Raw genomic sequence first — 19538 nt, 5'->3', positions numbered from 1 at the left:
ACACTATATGCACTGTCCTAAATCAAACCAACAGATAGTCTAAATGCAAATGCACATGCATGTATTTGTTTTCAGCCTTCTTAATGTGTGAATGATAAAAATAAAGCTAAGCGCAAATCTGAATTATTTTTCAAAGTGACATTACTAACAAGCTTCTTTTCAAGACAAAATGAAGACAATGACGACACTTTGTGATTTGGAATTGAAAACTTGCTTTCAACACTTGAAAAACTACTAATTCAAAGCAAATACAAGAGTAACAGTGTAATCGACTATCAATAACAATCAAATTCTCTTCTATGACTGAAAACGACACTTGCGACACTTCCAAATCAAGAAACAACAGTTCAATTACACTACTTCCTTGTAAAAGAGAATTGAAAATGACTCACAATACATAAAAACATTTACAGTTCTTTGCACAATGGAGGCTGAATAATGGCAAGGAAGGGGGTTTCCAACACAGGTATACTGACTACAGACAGCAAAACTCTTGAATAGAGCTGAAAAGAGTGCAGAAAACCAAAGTCTGGAGGCAAAAATAGCCTTTTCTGATCAGCGCACCTGTTACACAAGGATTCCAGTATGCATCCCACCTACAGCACACGGGAAGTGCGATGCATACTGATATCCTTGAAGAGAGGGTGCGATGATACAGTGCGAGACTTTTAATCCAGTTCTTGATCATATTTTGCAGCACAATTCAGGGATTTAGGCCAAGCAAGTGGTAATCAGTAAATAAATCATAGGGGTAGATCTAAGGAGGTTACTAGAACCACCACAAGGGCAATTATAGAGTTTGTAAATCGATTTTTCAATTCATAAACAAAACCCAGAGATAGACTGAAGCAGCGTTGATCTACTTTGCACTTGCATAGAAAATGTAGTTCGAAGGCTAGCTGGCTTGACTTCAGGCTTCATCTGTAAGTTTATAAAACAAACAAATATAGACAAACAAATAATATATTCGCACCCCAATGGAGTCTCCATTTTGTTATCGGGAAATCTAGTGTCCATGCAGAGCTGCTAGTCCCAATAAGACTGGTAGCTATCTTAGAAACAAACAAACTAAAACTACTTTCGTTTTCCTTTATGAGAAGTAGATAAGAGGGGAATAAAGGAGACCAACCTCTGTCTTGCACTTGGTTCCTTGCTTGATTCCTCTCCCTTCTGATAGACCTTTGCCACTCGCTTCCTCGTCTACCCAGCTTCAAAGAGCACCTATGGAATCAAAGCAGCATAACACTATCCAAGAACATAGATCTACTATCATAAACAATATAGGACCAAATATATATTGACTACACAAATGCATATATCGTCAATCATGCAAGAATGTGAAGGAAAACTTGAATAACGTTATTAATATCAAGAATAGCAAAGAGAATTACAACCAATTGTTCTGACCCAGCATCATCCTCTCAGCAAGAAAACCCTTCTTCACCTCATGAAAAGCTTAGATCACCCAACACTATGATGTTACACCAAGAAACCTGCAGCACTTCCTTACAAGATACAAAATTCCAGTCTTTGGATCTCTGGGATGAGGGATCCATATATAGATGTTTGTAAGGGGGGTGAGTCAGCTTCTGAGATTTGATTAGCATCCTCTCTCTGATAGTTCTTGATTCCACTTGGAGATTGATGATCTCTTACTCATCCCTGGGCGAATGCAGAGAGGCAAGTGTCACAGGAGAAGTTTCTGGAAGATTCCATGATCATCCACCTCACCAATTGACTCTGCCATTTTTCCACTCTCGCATCACACCCCATAGAAGCGATTTGCAGTATGCATCGCACCTCCCGTGTGCATTTAGGTGGAATGCAATGCACTTTGACCATGGAGCAGGTGAGAGTGTCCAGCTTTGACCAGTTATGAGTAGATTTTCATGGAGAACTTCTAGGAGATGATGTAATCAGCTGACCTTGTTCTTTTAGGGGATGGAACAACACTTTTAGGGAATTAGGAGCCCTTGGTTTATGGACATGTTTGATTGGGGTTGCAGTGCCCAGAAATGTCTATAACAACAATGGACAAATATATCTAACAACCCAAAGTTAGAATATATAACTAATTTAATGAATTTGTAAAATTAATAATCAACACACAATTGTTCAACTATCAAACAATGCTTAAGTGTACCTTATTTGTGATTTAGGAGTTATAATTCTTTGTGATTTAAAAGTTATAATGCTACTCAAATGGCAACACGCAACTTTAGGCTCCACTTTACATAATTTTTCTCACAACACTTTTTTCAAAAAAGTGAATAAATACTTCTCATCCTCCTTTTCATCCATTAAATAAAAAATAGAAAAATATTAAAATGTACGCATCCATACAAGCTTTTATTTTTTTATTATAGGTTTTAGGTAATTCATTTTTTTCCCTTTAATTTTTCCTTATACTATTTTTTTCGAACTTCATTTTTTTATTTATTATTTTTACTATTTTATATAATAATATCTGGTCATAGTAAAGTCTCACTTTGTTTATATCAACGTACACTATAGTATCTAAATCTATAAATCATGTCAAATATATTAATATAAGTTTTTTTAATAGAAATATATCAAAAGTGGCTATATTTAATTATTAATATTAAGTTCTCAGATATCCCACTCATAACACAGGAAGGAGTGATCTACATATCATGGAGGATCATTGATGCTGGAGGATCTGTTCATTGCATGTATTTTTGTTTAACCTATTGTGATGATTTCTATTCATATATATAAAATGCCTTTTAAAAGGTAAGTGGGACTCCCGACAACTGTATTTAAAAAATATTTAAATCTAATGCCTAATATCTAACACTTACATATCTTATATTTTTAAAGAATGTTTACCTCTAAGATGTATACAAATTTCTTATAATGGGTTTCCAAGTGCTTTTTGGAAAAAATAAAACAGAAGAAGTTAATTTTTTTTTTCATTTTTCTATTTATATTTTTCATGATATTTAAAACATGTTGGCATAAATTACTCAAAATCTTCCCTATATTGGGATGTAGAGAGATTTTTTATGCAATAAATTATTTGAAGTTCCATGTTAACTAATTTATTTCTTTTTTTTTGCTAAAGCAAGAGCCGTTCCTTCAGTTTCATTAAACCAAATATATGTTACATAGTGTTCAACTATCCAACAGACACTATGGACCCCGCAAAAGGGAATGTTTACAACGTAAGGCAAGATTTCCAACCCAACAAAAGTAATCACCTAACCCTTTAGAAAAAAAAATTCTAGCTAATTACGTCGCCATCATTCACCAGACTTGCTTCTTTAATCGTGAACGTACAATCTGTGTGCTCAATCTGACGACAGAGGAGGATTTCGCCCGGAGAAGCTGCACACTGAATAACGCCCCAACCCCACCAAACTGCATGATCATTTCTGATCGTTGATTTGCTCCGAGGAATCCAATGGTCAAGAGACATATCGCATGGGTCATCTACATCAAACTTTAGTGTGCGATGAGGGCGGTTTCCAGATCCGTCCCTCAGCCACGTGTCAGAAGCTGCATGGAATCACTTCCAATTCTCAAAAACCACTTTTTGCTTGAGAGTGGTGCAATCAACCACAAACTACTCAGGAGGCAGTATTTCCTCCCGAAAAGTGAAACTATGGGTAAAATGGCTACCGGAAAAATAATGAACCCCCTCTTTTTCCTCCTCATCTCTACTTCTGAACCCAAAACCATGATTTGTGCTGATCTTTCCCTTTGGCATACTGTGCAATCCATCCATCTCCTCCTTATTGCTACTTCTGAAATTGAGTATTTCGTCCAACCTATAGCGGTGATTTCTAAAGTTGATATTATGAGTGCTGGTAAAGTTGACCATGGTCTGCTTCCCACCTAAGACATGTTTGACCAAAAATAGTGAATCAGGTTGAGAAATGATCATTGAGACCTTTCCTTTTTGTCTTTATATAAATACACTTCTCTATCCTCTTCCTCTTGGTTATGACAAAGTATTTTTAGGTTGCCCTGAGGCATTACTTGCCATCCTGTCGAAACTCTGTGTTCCTTACAGCTCACACCTTGGTTGGCCAAGATGTCCACCAGTTTGTTAGCCTTTCTATGCACATGATTGAACCTTACCGAGTTTAGTCCCTACAGGTGACCCTGAATTCTCTGGAATACCCGGATTAACTTCCAGTGTTGTGAGACTTTCTCTGGCCCTGTTCCACAACTAATTCTCTTTACCGAGTTAATGACTAACTTAGAGTCAGCTTCTATAATCACATTTCGGCAGTTCTCCTGCTTCAGAAATTCTAAGCATTGCTCCAGAGCCATTAATTCCACCATGTTGTTGGTGGCTCTTCCTAAATGATAATGGAAGAGGAAGAGGATGCTTCCTGCTTCATCCCGAAGAACCCCGCCAAAGCCTGCAGTTCCCAGATTACCTTTTGAAGCTCCATCTATGTTATATTTCAAAAAACCTTTTGGAGGAGGATGCCAGAACTCCTTCTCAGTTTCCATTTTGCTTGCTTTTCTATCCAGTCCTTGTGGAATGATCCCCTGCTTCCCTAACTACCTGAGAGTTCTTAATTCAGCTTCTAAAGGAGGATTTTTTTAGAGATTCCTAACTGTAGTACTGACCATCTCCTTAAGATGTATTGAGATCTATTCGTACAGCCAAAGAATAGGATTCTTTTCATGTTTGAAGATTCTCTTATTCCTTTCTTTTCAAATGTTCCAGATAATGAAGCTTCGCATAAGAGCCCAAGCAGAATTAAGAACTTCATTATCCAAAAAATTTCTTCTCCATCTGCTTAGGGTGTTGGTGATACTCTCTTTGTCCCTGTCAGTCTATTGGAAAATGGTGGCAAATGAATCCCATAACCTGGATGTGAAAATACAGCTATTGAGAAGATGTTCCATTGTTTCCTCTTGGGCTTCACAGAGCTGGCATCTGGAAGGCCCCAACATACCCCTCTTCCTAATATTATCCTAAGTCAAGATTTTCTTGTGAAGAACCAGCCACATGAAGAGTTTGATTTTCATCCAACCTCGGTGTCTCCATAGGTTCTACCAGATCTTGTTCCGAGGCTGGGAATCTATCTCAAGGAGAATACTTTTTGCTTCCTTAATATTGAAGGTACCTTCTTTGTTGTAACCCTATCTTAGTTGGTCGTGACCTCCCGATACCAAAATCATCCTTTGTTCCAATATTTTCTCAAGAGCCTCTGCTTTCGTATTCAACGTTCTATCATTCCTACAATCTATATTTTTCCATGTCCTCCATTTTCCTGTATTGTGAGTATAATCCCAAAAATATTTTACCCTAGTCAATCCTTGGGTATCTGTCTCATGCTTAAGGTCCAAAAATCCTCTTTTAACTGTATTGATTCTTCTTGCCATTTATCCTCCCAAAATAGTTCTAGAGCTCCCTCTTTGATTTCCCAAAAGCTGTTTTTTTTTACTAAACCTTTGTTCTCCCAGGCCTTGTTCTAGATGGATGAGCCTTTTATATTTCCAGACATCCTTATGAGATCAGTGGTTTGCCAAGCTGTTATAGACATTTTTGTGCCTTACAGCTATAAGCATGAAATGTCCATAATCTAAGGGATCCAAAGTCCCTAAACATGTTGTTCCTACCCCTAGAGGAACAAGGCTAACAAACCACAGCAATTCATAGAAGCTCTCCACCAGAAACTGCTCAAAAACAAGTCAATTCAGGATCAATTCAGAGGCTCCACTAGCTGTCTGCGCTGAAATGCAGAGATTGCACTGGCTAGGTGCACTGCAACGTAGGTAGAAGCACTACCAGGGTGCGCTGAGCGGGAAGTGACAAATGGCTGTTGGAAATAATACTGAGAGGGGGGGTGAATCAGTATTATCAAGCAATTTAATAAATCTTCCTTATTTGATCTTTGAATTATTTTTGCATGTCAGTACCATAAAATAATGAGCATGAAAAACAGATAATCACACCAAAGAACACAAGATGTAAGGTGGAAACCCAATGTGGGTGAAAACCACCTGCTGCAATATGTCTCTATCTTCTTTCAATTTAGAAACTTCTTTTACAATGATTTTGTACTGGTGCAGTCCTTTACCAGTACGCAGGCTGCAACCTGCAGAGAGCTACAACTCTCTCTCTTTCTCGTTTTCCAGTCTACTCCTGGAAGGGAGCTACAACCCCCTACTTCTTTTCATAAAGCATCAGATGATCAACAAGTACATAACAGATATAGACCACTACAGATATCAGATCAGCAATAACAGAACCAACCCAGAACACCTTATCAACAGAGAAATTCAATCAACAGAACATCTTAAAACAAAGACGCAGTTTTTCTTTCTGTGGCCTGCGACCAGACGCCGTTAACTTTCTGCAACTCTGCGTCTACACGCAGATGTCCTTCTGCTCTGCTGCGTGTCCACGCACTATTCCTTTGACTGCTCTGCGTTCTGTTGCTTCAGGGACGCACCCAAATATATTATCGCGCTGCGTCTTTAGCTACAGAGATGCACCTGAAAAAACTATCGCGCCGCGTCCTTCTGCTTCAGAGATGCACCTGAACCTTGATCACCCTGCGTTCACACGCAGGTCTCTCTGTACTGTGCTGCGTCTCGGCGCACTTGCCCTTTACAGTACCTGCGTCCCGGCGCACTTTCCCTTCACTTATCCTGCGACCCTTCAGATATAAATGATATGAAGACTTCAAGACAAACCCAATCAGTCAGATCTACAGATCTGATCATGCGCCATAGAGATCACAGTCCATTAGAAGATTCGCCCTCTTAGATCTGGACTAGATCTCACCAAATAAGATATTCAACCCAAGACCATTGCACAATCCAAATGAACTCCTTTGCTTTATATAGGCAAGTTCCTCCCCAAAACATGGAACAATACCACGAGCCGACACCATAGAAACACAAAACCGTCGGCTAGATACCACACAAGAAACCCCCACGTGCTTTTCTCTACCTTGAAATGTGTGCACTGGGTAGACGCACCCCCTGAACGGCTGGCCGGCGTCCCTGGACGCGGGTTCTGCATGGTATACCTGCGGGGACGCACTTTCTGAACCGATTACCTGCGTCCTTCTTAATTTTCATCAAACTGAGAGCCTTACCACTGGAGTTGCCATCAAGTACAACATCTGTAACATACAGTCATACCAGAAAACATAATGCCAACAATCTCCCCCTTTGGACTTGATGGCAACCTCACAAACTTCAGCTTCATTCTCCCCCTTTGACATCAAGGGCAAAGGGTATGCTCCCCCTAAGCTCATGCTCCCCCTGAATATGAACCAGATCTGTAGCAACGCACCATCATGAAAGAGATAGAGACATATTGCAGCTATTTCCAAGATCTCCTTCTCCATAATGCCAACAATGCATTATGTGCTCCCCCTGAGCCTGTACCACCAATAAGAAGAGGTTCAACAAGATGATGCATCAACAACCCCCAGCTTTTGCCTGAGGTATTCAAACGTGTCCCTGGGCAATGGTTTGGTAAGAATATCAGCAACTTCTTCCTTGGAAGGAACATATTCCAACTTGACTTTCTGTTCAAGCACTTGTTCCCGGAGAAAATGGTACTTGATTGGTATGTGCTTGGTTTTTGAATGCATAACCGGATTCTTTGAGATGCTGATTGCACTTGTGTTATCACATAAGATGGGGATAGGTGGTGTACAAGTGATTTGAAAATCCTGCAAAGTCTGCATCATCCAAAGGAGTTGAGTGCAACAAGATGCAGCAGCAACATATTCCGCTTCAGCTGTAGACAAGGCAATCGAACTCTGTTTCTTGCTGAACCAAGATACCAGTCTGGAACCCATAAAGAACGCACCACCACTTGTGCTTTTCCTGTCATCCACGCTTCCGGCCCAATCTGCATCTGTATAAGCATGAAGAGTAAGATCTGTATCTCTAGGATACCATAAGCCATAATTTTGAGTCCCTTGAAGATATTTGAAAATTCTCTTTACTGCCTGAAGATGAGTCTCCTTCGGATTTGCCTGAAATCTTCCAACTATTCCAACTGCATGCATGATGTTCGGTCGGGTACCTGTCAAATATAGTAAACTTCCAATCATAGATCTGTAGGTTGGTTGATGTACTGCTGCAGATTCATCATTTGCACTGAGACTACATCCTGTGACCATGGGTGTACATACTGGTTTTGCATCTTCCATGCCATATTTCTTCAAAATATGCTTGAGATACTTGGTTTGAGATAAAAAGATTCCTCCTTCCTTTTGTTGAATTTGCAAACCAAGGAAATATGTCAGTTCTCCTAGCAAGGACATTTCAAATTCTTTCTGCATGACTGAGGCAAAGCTTTGACTCATAGCTTCTTCGTTGCTGCCAAAAATAATGTCATCTACATACACAACAAGTATTAGCAATTTGTCATTTTCAACTTTTATATACAGATTGCTATCTGCTGAACCTTTTGAGAAACCTTGTTGATGAAGATATTTGTCCAACCGGTAGTACCAAGCCCTTGGAGCTTGTTTGAGACCATAGAGAGCCTTTTTCAATCGGCATACAAGATTTGGATCATTTCCAAGAATGAACCCATCTGGCTGTTCAATGTACACTTCTTCTTCCAAGTCTCCATTCAGAAAGGCTGATTTCACGTCCATTTGAAATACTTTGAAGTTTTGAAAACTTGAGAGAGCAAGGAACATTCGGATGGCCTCAAGTCTTGCAACAGGAGCAAAAGTTTCTTCAAAGTTTATTCCTTCTTGCTGTGCATACCCTTTACAAACAAGTCTGGCTTTGTTTCTAATTACTTCTCCATTTTCATTCAATTTATTTTTGAAGACCCATTTTGTTCCGATAACATTCTTATCCTTTGGTCTAGGAACCAGCTCCCAAGTGTTGTTCTTTTCGATTTGCTCAAGTTCTTCATCCATTGCTTTCACCCAACATTCATCTTTGCATGCTTCTTTCACATTTTGTGGTTCAGTAGAGGAGAGTAATGCCAAATAGCTTGAGGCTTCTGCAACTGTTCTTCTTGTTTGTACACCTGCTTCTTTCTGCCCCACAATCTGAGATTCTGGATGATTCTTCTGAACATATCTGGATGGAGTTTTCTCTTCTATTCTTGTCTGCTCCTCTGGTTCTTCTTGAGGTTCTCCTTGGGGTTCTTCTTCTTCATCATTCTGTCTTTGAGGGTAGCCTTCATCTTCTTCTATATCTTCATGATGTACTTGCCTAGGAATATATCCCTTCTCATCAACCACTACATCAATGCTGTCAACAATTCTGCCAAGTCTTTTATTGTAGCATTTGTATGCTTTGCTATGTGGAGAATAGCCAAGAAGAATGCCTTCATCTGCTCTAGGTTCAAGTTTGCCAAGCTGCTCATCAGTATTCTTGATATAGCATTTGCTCCCAAAGATTTTGAAGTGCTTTACCGAAGGAGTTTTACCACTCCAGAGCTCATGAGGAGTTTGAGTGCTGTTCACCCGGACATTTGTCTTGTTGAGAATAATAACCGCAGCATGTGCAGCTTCACCCCAGAAAGTTGCGGGAGTTCCTGATTCATCAAGCATAGCACGAGCCATTTGTTGGATTGTTCTGTTCATTCTTTCAACAACTCCATTTTGCTGAGGAGTTCTAGCTGTAGAGAATTCTCTCCTTATCCCATGTTCATCACAGAAATCGAAAAATTCATTTGAAGTAAATTCCCCACCTCTGTCGGATCTGAGGCACTTAATTTTGTGACCTGATTCATTTTCAACCAAGGCTTTGAAGGTCTTGAATTTTTCGAATGCTTCATCTTTGTGCTTCATAAGTCCTAACCAGACAAACCTGGAGAAATCGTCAATAAATAATATCAAGTATTCCTCTCCTCTAGGTGTTCTTTTCCTGAATGGGCCACATGTATCTGTATGTACTAGCTCAAGAGGCATGCTAGCTGATCCCTCTTTCTCTGGAAAGTTAGTCCTGGTTTGTTTTCCAAACTGACATGATCTGCATATGGTGTTGTCAGGAATTTTGATATCTGGAAGATCGCGAACTGCCTGATATTTGCATGCTTTCCTTATTTGTGAGAAGCTTAGATGTCCCAACCTTCGATGCCATAACCAGTGCTCTTCATCCTTGCTAAGATAGCATTGTTGTTCTCCTTCTTCAAATATGTACAGATTATTTGGAGTTCTTTTGCCTTTGAGTACTGTTTTACCTGTATCAAGATCACGAACAAGACATCCATTCGATCTGAAAATAACCTCGGTTTTTTGATCACACATCTGGCTGACACTTAGTAGATTATGCTTCAATCCATCAACATACAAAACATTTCCAGCCTTGACCTTTTCTTTCAAAGGAGCAATACCTTTTCCTTTTATAGTTGCAGGAGTATCATTTCCAAAAGAAACTTTCTTTCCCTTTTCTAAAGTAGAATAAGATTCAAGTTTTTCTTTATCACCTGTCATATGTTTCGAACATCCACTGTCAATGTACCATAGATTTTCATGTCCTTCTGCATAAAATGCTATCCCACATCTTTCTGTTTGAGGTTCCTTTATTCTCCATGTTTTGGTGCTTGTGGCTTGTTCCTTTTTCTCCTGAAACCTGCTCCTGCATTCAGAGTCTTCATGACCAAAATTATTGCAGATAGAACATTCAACTTCATTTTCAAGAACCGAAAAGTTGTTATAGGTCCTTTTTGTAATCCCTGTCATACTTCTTTGTTTTTGAGCTTCCCTAGTCATGATTGTTTTATATGCAACACATTGAGCTGCTTTGTGACCAAAGTTATGGCAAGAAAAGCATTGTCCATTGAAGAAGCTTCTGCGGTTATTGAATCTACCAGCCAACTGATTGTAATTTCTATTTTCATCTATTCTTGAACCAAACTGAGAAGATTTTACCTGTGGCTGGTTGTAGCTTTTGTTCACCCTTAAGATGGATTGTCCCTGATAGTTTCTATTTGTAATTCGTCCCTGCTTTACCTGATTATCTTCATTGTTCTTCTGCTCATTTCTTCTTGCTGCATCAAGATAACTTTTTGAGGTGGATGCTTGAGAGGTTTCTCCATTATAGCCCAAACCTGTCTTGTTTAGAGGAGACCGCTGCACATTGATAATCTCATCCAAAGTTTCAGATCCTTTGACAAACTTAAGATTAATAGCTTTTGTTTTCTCAATTTCTTTTCTGAGACCAACAATTTCACCTTCTAGTTTTTCAAGATGTTTTTCCTTTTCATCAATTTGAAATTGCAAAGTATCAATGATCACATTCTTTTCTTCTATGCATCTCTTGAGTCTAGTAATTTCATCATAGAGATTATCCACATCTACAGCATCCTCATAATCATCATCTTCAAATGCCATTAACAGCTTATATTTATTACCTTGTTCATCTTCATCACTTTTTGATAAGCCATCACTATCTTCATGGGTGTAGTAGCTTTTCTTATTTGCACTTTGTTTCTTGTTCCATCTAGCAGGTTCTTTTCCTTTATCCTTATAAGGACATTTTGCAGCATAATGACCTACTCTTCCACAAGCAAAGCATTTGAAAGGTAGCTTACCTCTGAACCTTCCAGAACCCCTTTGAAGATTTCTGACAAAATTTGATTCTTCTTCCTCTTCTTCTGGAACATGGCTTGCTTCATAGTAATCTTCTTTGCCTGATGCCTTAAAAGCAGCTTCCCTTCTGTCTGATGGACCTCCCTTTCTCATTTCATAAGCAGTTAGAATTCCATGTAGCTGAGACATAGTGAGAACACGGAGATTTTCCTTTTCTTCTATTGCAGATACTTTAGATTCAAACTTGGGGGATAATGATCTTAGAATCTTTTGAACTACTATAGTCTCTTTTATTTCTTCACCCAAATTTTTCATACAATTAACAATCTCATCTACCCGAAGAAAATAATTAGCCACACTTTCATCATTATACATCTTGAGAGTCTCATATTGAATCCTGAGAGTTTGAAGTTTAGCTTGTTTTACTTGTTCATCTCCTTCATAGCTAGTGATCATTTTGTCCCATATCTCTTTTGCTGATTTGAAGTGCATGACCTTCATGAATTCTGTTTGGGATATACTTCCTAATAGAGTACTGACTGCCTTTGCATTTGTTTCATACTTCTTTTTCTCAGCTGGATCTGTAGGAGTAGCTGAAGGAAAAGCATAGCCTATTTCTACAATGTTCCAAACTTCTGTATCAAGAGATTGAAGATATCCAGTAACTCTTACCTTCCAATAATTGAAATTTGTCCCATCAAAAATCGGTGGCCTGATTGATGCTTCTTTCTCGTAGTTGCTCATGATGAACGATCTACCTTCAAGCGATCAAGCTTCTCTGAAGGACCTGCTCTGATACCAATTGTTGGAAATAATACTGAGAGGGGGGGTGAATCAGTATTATCAAGCAATTTAATAAATCTTCCTTATTTGATCTTTGAATTATTTTTGCATGTCAGTACCATAAAATAATGAGCATCAAAAACAGATAATCACACCAAAGAACACAAGATGTAAGGTGGAAACCCAATGTGGGTGAAAACCACCTGCTGCAATATGTCTCTATCTTCTTTCAATTTAGAAACTTCTTTTACAATGATTTTGTACTGGTGCAGTCCTTTACCAGTACGCATGCTGCAACCTGCAGAGAGCTACAACTCTCTCTCTTTCTCGTTTTCCAGTCTACTCCTGGAAGGGAGCTACAACCCCCTACTTCTTTTCATAAAGCATCAGATGATCAACAAGTACATAACAGATATAGACCACTACAGATATCAGATCAGCAATAACAGAACCAACCCAGAACACCTTATCAACAGAGAAATTCAATCAACAGAACATCTTAAAACAAAGACGCAGTTTTTCTTTCTGTGGCCTGCGACCAGACGCCGTTAACTTTCTGCAACTCTGTGTCTACACGCAGATGTCCTTCTGCTATGTTGCGTGTCCACGCACTGTTCCTTTGATTGCTCTGCGTTCTGTTGCTTCAGGGACGCACCCAAATATATTATCGCGCCGCGTCTTTAGCTACAGAGACGCACCTGAAAACACTATCGCGCCGCGTCCTTCTGCTTCAGAGACGCACCTGAACCTTGATCACCCTGCGTTCACACGCAGGTCTCTCTGTACTGTGCTGCGTCTCGGTGCACTTGCCCTTTACAGTACCTGCGTCCCGGCGCACTTTCCCTTCACTGATCCTGCGACCCTTCAGATATAAATGATATGAAGACTTCAAGACAAACCCAATCAGTCAGATCTACAGATCTGATCATGCGCCATAGAGATCACAGTCCATTAGAAGATTCGCCCTCTTAGATCTGGACTAGATCTCACCAAATAAGATATTCAACCCAAGACCATTGCACAATCCAAATGAACTCCTTTGCTTTATATAGGCAAGTTCCTCCCCAAAACATGGAACAATACCACGAGCCGACACCATAGAAACACAAAACCGTCGGCTAGATACCACACAAGAAACCCCCACGTGCTTTTCTCTGCCTTGAAATGTGTGCACTGGGTAGACGCACCCCCTGAACGGCTGGCCGGCGTCCCTGGACGCGGGTTCTGCATGGTATACCTGCGGGGACGCACTTTCTGAACCGATTACCTGCGTCCTTCTTAATTTTCAACAAACTGAGAGCCTTACCACTGGAGTTGCCATCAAGTACAACATCTGTAACATACAGTCATACCAGAAAACATAATGCCAACAATGGCAAGTTCATTCAACGAGGTGGAAAGACCCTGGAAGCTTCCAGAATCTTCTCCAATGACACTTGCCTCAAGGAATTCGACTTGTGATGAGTAAGAGGCTCTTAGTCTCCAAGTGGAAGCAAGAACTGACAGAGGGAGAGGACACTAGTCAGATCTCAAGCTGACTCATCCTCTCTCCAAACATCTATATATGGATCTCTCCTCCATGAGATCTGGGGGGCCGGAATTTTGTTATTGCAAAGAATTGTTGTTGGTTTGAGATTGGAATCATTGGGCGCTTAATGCTTTGAAGGAAGGTGAAGATAGGAATTTCATTTGCTGGGAAGGAGATGTTGGATTGGAGCCCTCTGGGTTGTATCTCTTCCTGAACCTGGCATTCATCAATAAAGCTATCTTGGTTTCTCCTATATACTGATGTATTTTTGATGTATGATTGCATTAGTATGTTTAGTTTATTTCTAATCCTGAACTAGTTATGAATATGAATCTATGTCTTTGTGTAGTGTTCTCTTCTTGTGATCTTGCAGAAACCTGTTGAAGCTGGGCAAGAGAGAAGGCAAGTAGCTGGGAACTCTCAAAGAGAAGAGAAACCGGATCGAGGGACGAACGGAAGACACTAGTTAGTCCATCCATCTCTCTTCATTCTTAATTCATAAAGGAAGAATACTAGAATAGTTGTTTCTGTTTGTTGCTAATGCACTGTCACACCTTAGGTGGATAGGATCGTCCTGCATAGGCATTTTTCCCCACAAAAAATTGGCGACTCCGCTGGGGAAATCTGTTTAATCATTTTATTTGTGTCTCTATCATTGTTCGTCTCATAGACTCAACAGCAACAATCGAACTACATCTGCTATTCTCAGATGCAAAGTAGACAGCTGCTGCTTTGATCCAATCACTGGATTTGTCTATGATCTGAACAATGGACTCACAAATGATTTGATGATCCTTTGTGATAGATCTTAGACCTCCCTCAAAGCACCCCTTTGATTGTACCTTGCTTGTTGCTTTGATTTGGCCTGAAACTGTAGATTAAATAGCAAACTGTGACCCAGAACCCAGTGAGAAACTCTTGTTTCTCCTTCAGCGCAGACTCTGTGAAGAGGTTTTGCATTTCAACGCAGGTCCCGTGAAGGCTACCTGCGCTGAATGTCAAAACCTCTGTGTTAGGGGTGCGCTGATCCAGCATAGGCCCTGTGCAGCTGGGGTTCTCTGCTCTGTTTTGCCTTGTTTTGATCTCTGATTTTTGCAGCCTGTAACCAGCATAGGTACCTGTCTGATAACTTCTTTTCTCTGCTTAAATTACACCTCCTTTTGTACAAAAAGACTGTGAGTGTTTTTATGTGTTTGTGGCGTCATTTACAGTTTTCCTTTGCAAGAGTGAAATAGTCATCCTGTAGCCCTTGATTCGGATCTGTTGGTTGTGATCTTAGGAGAGAGTTCATTGGCTGTTTACAGTTGATTATACATTTACTTTTGCTTTTGGTTTGAGTTTGTCTCTTTTAATTGTCGAAACAAGTGTTCATTTCGAAAGTCATAAAGTGTCGTATTCTCTTCTACCCTTTCTGATTTCGAAAAAAGTAAACTTGTTTGTATTTGTCATTTAAAAGCAAATTCAAAGTTGTACAAAAAGCTTTCTTTTTAGGCATCAATATTAAGAAAGCGGAAAACAAACACCTACATTGTGCATTTGCATCTTGATAGTTTTCATGCTTGATTTAGGGAAAGTGCATTAGAGTGTGCTGCTTGCTCTTTGAGAAAAGATGGTGTCTTTCTTTTCCCTTTGTAGCTAGGATTTTCATTGTTGAAAAAAGAGATAAAAGCTTGCTTATCATCTTTAGACTGCATTTAGGAATTGTATCATACATCTCGTGGTGAAACTTAAAAGGCAAACTTCTAAAAATATCAACCTAAAATAAATTGAATGAACTTAACAACGCTTTGTAACTTAACACACAACATAGAGGTCTAGGCTAGAGACGTGTTCCAGCGTCGTAAAGCCTGGTGACTGTCGATCTCACTGATGGTGGGTGATTCCTCCTGAGGGACGATAGCGCCAGTACGGATTGTGCTCCCACGTACCGTCGAGTATATATTGGGAGACCCCTATAGGCATAAAACCTTTATCCTTAGGAAGCCGTGTCGGCTGCCCTACTGATCGCAATGCACTGAACACAGCATTCAGGAAGATTGACCGCCCATACCTTAAAAAGTATTCTGCGGTTTTGCGAAAAGTTTGGCACACCCTCTATCTAGAACTCCAGAGCAGTTCCTTTTGGCCTTTTTCAGACTCTATAACGGAAAAAGTCCATCCAAGCATTTGTCACTTCGGGCTCATTAAAACATCGAAGGAGACTAGAGTCATCTTTAGCTTTTTCTCGACTCTTTAAAATTGAAAAAGCAAGTTGTTTCTAAAGCGTCGTTAAAATTTATTTTAAATGGAACAATCACCCCCTTTTCCTGCGTTGATCTTTAGGTTGAGAAAATGGAGCACACCAACCAAGGAATTCCCCTTGGTGGAAATCCTAGTCCCTTCTCCTCTTGGGGAGATGTTGGTGCGCCCCATATGGCCACATTGTCGCTTCCAGGACTGACAATTGGCTTGCCGGTCTGGCTCTTCTCAACCAATGTCGTTCAGAACACCACTATTCCTGAACAGTCGAATCAACAGTTAGACCAGACCAGAGTTACCCACCAGCCTTCTACTTCATCTAATTCTTCCTCTCCTCCTTCCTAAGGAGAAGAAGGAAAAGAAGAAGAAAGAGAAGAAGAAGAAAGAGAAGAAGAAGAAAGAGCCAAAAGTGACTGGGGGCAAACAAGTGTCGTCTGACAAAAATCCACACACAGCACTGAGTAGGCCTAAATCGCCATGTGTCATATGCAAGGGAGACCACTTCCACAGAGATTGTCCCTGCATCCCTCGGATACTAAGGGACTGGTCTCCCCATTTGCACAATTCGGTGGCATCAACCTTTGATAGCCATGTTGAAAGCACACCGTCAACTAGTGAAAGTGAAGCCACAGGACAGAGAGGGAAAGCTAGATTTCCCTGCAAACTGTGTGAAGGTGACCATGCCATCCACCGTTGTCCCTTATTAGATGAGGCTAAAAGAGTTTTGGAAGATCGCCCGATCTTACAAGCGCAACTTCCTCCTGGATATCAAAAACTCTTGCCAAGTCCATCACCAGTTGAAAACCCGGCTGGCCCGCTCAGGTGGTCAGCCGAAGCACCTATCATTGAAGATGAACCGTCTGAATCCATACCTGATGAAATTCAAAAGGTTGAGGCGACTGTTGACCCGGTTTTGTCTTCAGAGGCTCTATCTTCGAATGATACCATCACAGAGGAGAATAAAGACGACACCGTCCAAATTCTCTTCATCAACACAGACTCCGACGAACAAGGGGGCAATTTTCCAATTCCTTTATCGCAGGAAGGAACTTCGTCAGAGTCATACCCGGCCGTCTATTCGGTCCCACCACCAAGCAACCTAGTTGTCTCGTTCGACTGGAACAAACTAGGCAGACCCCGTTTGCCAGCAAGCATACCATTCAGAATTATCGTTCAAATATACAGAATGGTAATGGCTGGCACCATCATTGATGAGGGGGAATCTGTGAGTATCCTTTCCTCTATTGCTTGGAAAGTGCTTGGTTCGCCAGCGCTTTTGCCTGAAATGAGAAATCTGACGGGCTTTGATAAAGGAACCAGTCGACCTTTAGGGATCCTCCCCAATGTGCCTATCACATTGAAAGGGAAGACCGTTCAAATGAACGTGATGGTCGTTCAAGGACCCTTGGATTATAACCTACTTCTTGGACGAGACTATATATATTGCATGGGAGCCATCGTCTCCTCACTCTTTAGAGTAATGTGTTTTCCGCAAGAAGGAAGAGTGGTCAAGCTCGTGGACCAACTTTCATTTCCCGGATCACGCATCGCAAATAGTCATATACCATCCCTAAATAGTCTCTTCACACAAGAAATGTCTCAACCCATGGTCCGTCCTCCCGATGAGCGCGAGTAATCCGGAAGGATATGACTGGAACCCAGGGGGCATGCATCCTGGTCTGCTTCAGCAGGAAAACTTTGGGTATAGGGTAGGTTTCCGCGGGAGAATATGACTAGTCCGTACCCCGTCCGTGGTTGGAAGAGGGGTTGCTCTGGAATAAGATTCTCTTGTCAAAGCTACGTGTTTGGCACTGAGGTCATTCACCTTTGTCTATCTCGGTAGACACCGCCGAAGAAGTGTTTTGTTTGAAAGATTAACGAGACAACCTTTGGGTAACCTGAAAGAGGTAGGCCTCTCCCGGTAAAACAAATGTTTTATTGGACTAAGAAGGGGTAACCTTGAAATCGTACTTTATGCCTGGGGGCATGCAAACCTTTTGGAGTGCAAGCAAGGGGCAGCTATTTATTTTTTAAATTTTTAGGTCCTCCCTTTAAACCTGTAGGTCTAACCCTTTAAACTTGTAGGATTAGTCGTTTTCGAACTTGCATAACGAAAGGATCCGGAGCAAAGCTTTGTAAGATCTAAGCTCCATAACAAATAGCATCATTAATGAGATATTCTTATCATATGACTGGATTAATCGAGCAGTTTTAGCACACAGTTCATGCTCGTTAAAAAATAAATGCAAGAATCGAGCAGTTTTAGCACACTGTTCATGCTCGTTAAAAAATAAACGCAAGATCCGAGCAGTTTTAGCACACAGTTCATCCTCGTTAAAAAATAAACGCAAGATCCGAGCAGTTTTAGTGCATAGTTCATGCTCGTTAAAAAATAAACATAAGATTGAGCAGTGTTTTTCCACGTTTAAGCTCGTTAAAAAATGAACTATTCTGGTAAATAACCACCGTGAATGTAATATCATCAGTCGTTAAAGCCTTGGTCGTGTTTGCCCATCACCTCCACTTTTCATTGGCCGATCGTTCACCTCCATAAGATTGTTTACCCATTTTGAGGAACAGCTCCGAAGAGTGATTTCACTAGCCATCCTTGTGACGCTGCCGTGATTGGAAAATTCCAACCCGTACTTGGAATCAGCTGCTAACCCGTTTTATCACTCGTTCCTCAAAAGACGAGTCTTCTTTAAGCTCTTTTCATCTGACTCGTAAAATGTGAAAAGATTGCAGAGTTTTGGCCTTCTAGCTCGATAAAGTGACCGGAAGAGCTATCCCTCCTCTAGATTTTAATCTTTTTGGACCTAAGGGATTATTGCACAAAAAGATCGAGTGCTTGTTTTGTTCGGCGCGTTAAAACTATCGAAAACTCATCCCTTCTGTATTGTTTTATACTTTTTCGGACTTAAGGGATTAGATGACGAAAAAGGACTTCTGGAGTTGACTTTACGTACCTTTTCAGACTCTCTAAAAATGAAAAGGACCGAGTTATCTTTGTCGTTAGACTCGTTAAAAGCATTAAATAGCGACAAACTTGTCTTTAGACGAGAACGAGTTTCACTATCGCTAGGCTCGTTAAAACATAGCGATGGGCTTGCCCGAAGGGCAAGTTATAAAACAAGCATATGTTATCCTCCTCAAGCTTTACAAAAATAAAGAGGTACTGGTCAGCAATGACTGGGGAAAAATTGGGAGAAACTCAAGAAAACTTTGATGGTAGCAAGTTGCTCTTGAACATGACACTTTTCCTCTGTACCACAGTCAGGTTGGGTTGTTTCATTCACTGGTCACATCACCATGGTCTTGCCATACCATCCATATTTGGGGTAATGCTACCGATCCATCACATAAGTGTCGCCACATGTTCAAGAGAAGTCGTTCAGAGAAGTCAACCGTGTCCCATCCACTGCCATACATTATCCTTCATCCTTTCATGACCGCCACCCTGAATCATATGTCATAAG

At 40.5% G+C, this 19538-nt stretch overlaps 1 pseudogene; it reads left to right on the top strand.

Moving 5' to 3' along the window:
* Nucleotides 1–19538, top strand: part of LOC149242172 (auxin transporter-like protein 4) — a 155135-nt pseudogene that overhangs the window by 103399 nt on the left and 32198 nt on the right.

The sequence above is a fragment of the Pinus tabuliformis genome, chromosome 8, assembly GCF_031772625.1.
Source record: "Pinus tabuliformis cultivar Carrire ecotype Pingquan chromosome 8, CPIR1, whole genome shotgun sequence".
NCBI classification, from domain to species: domain Eukaryota; kingdom Viridiplantae; phylum Streptophyta; class Pinopsida; order Pinales; family Pinaceae; genus Pinus; species Pinus tabuliformis.
Note: the sequence above shows the minus strand (reverse complement) of the source record. Positions and strands in the feature narration are given on the sequence as shown.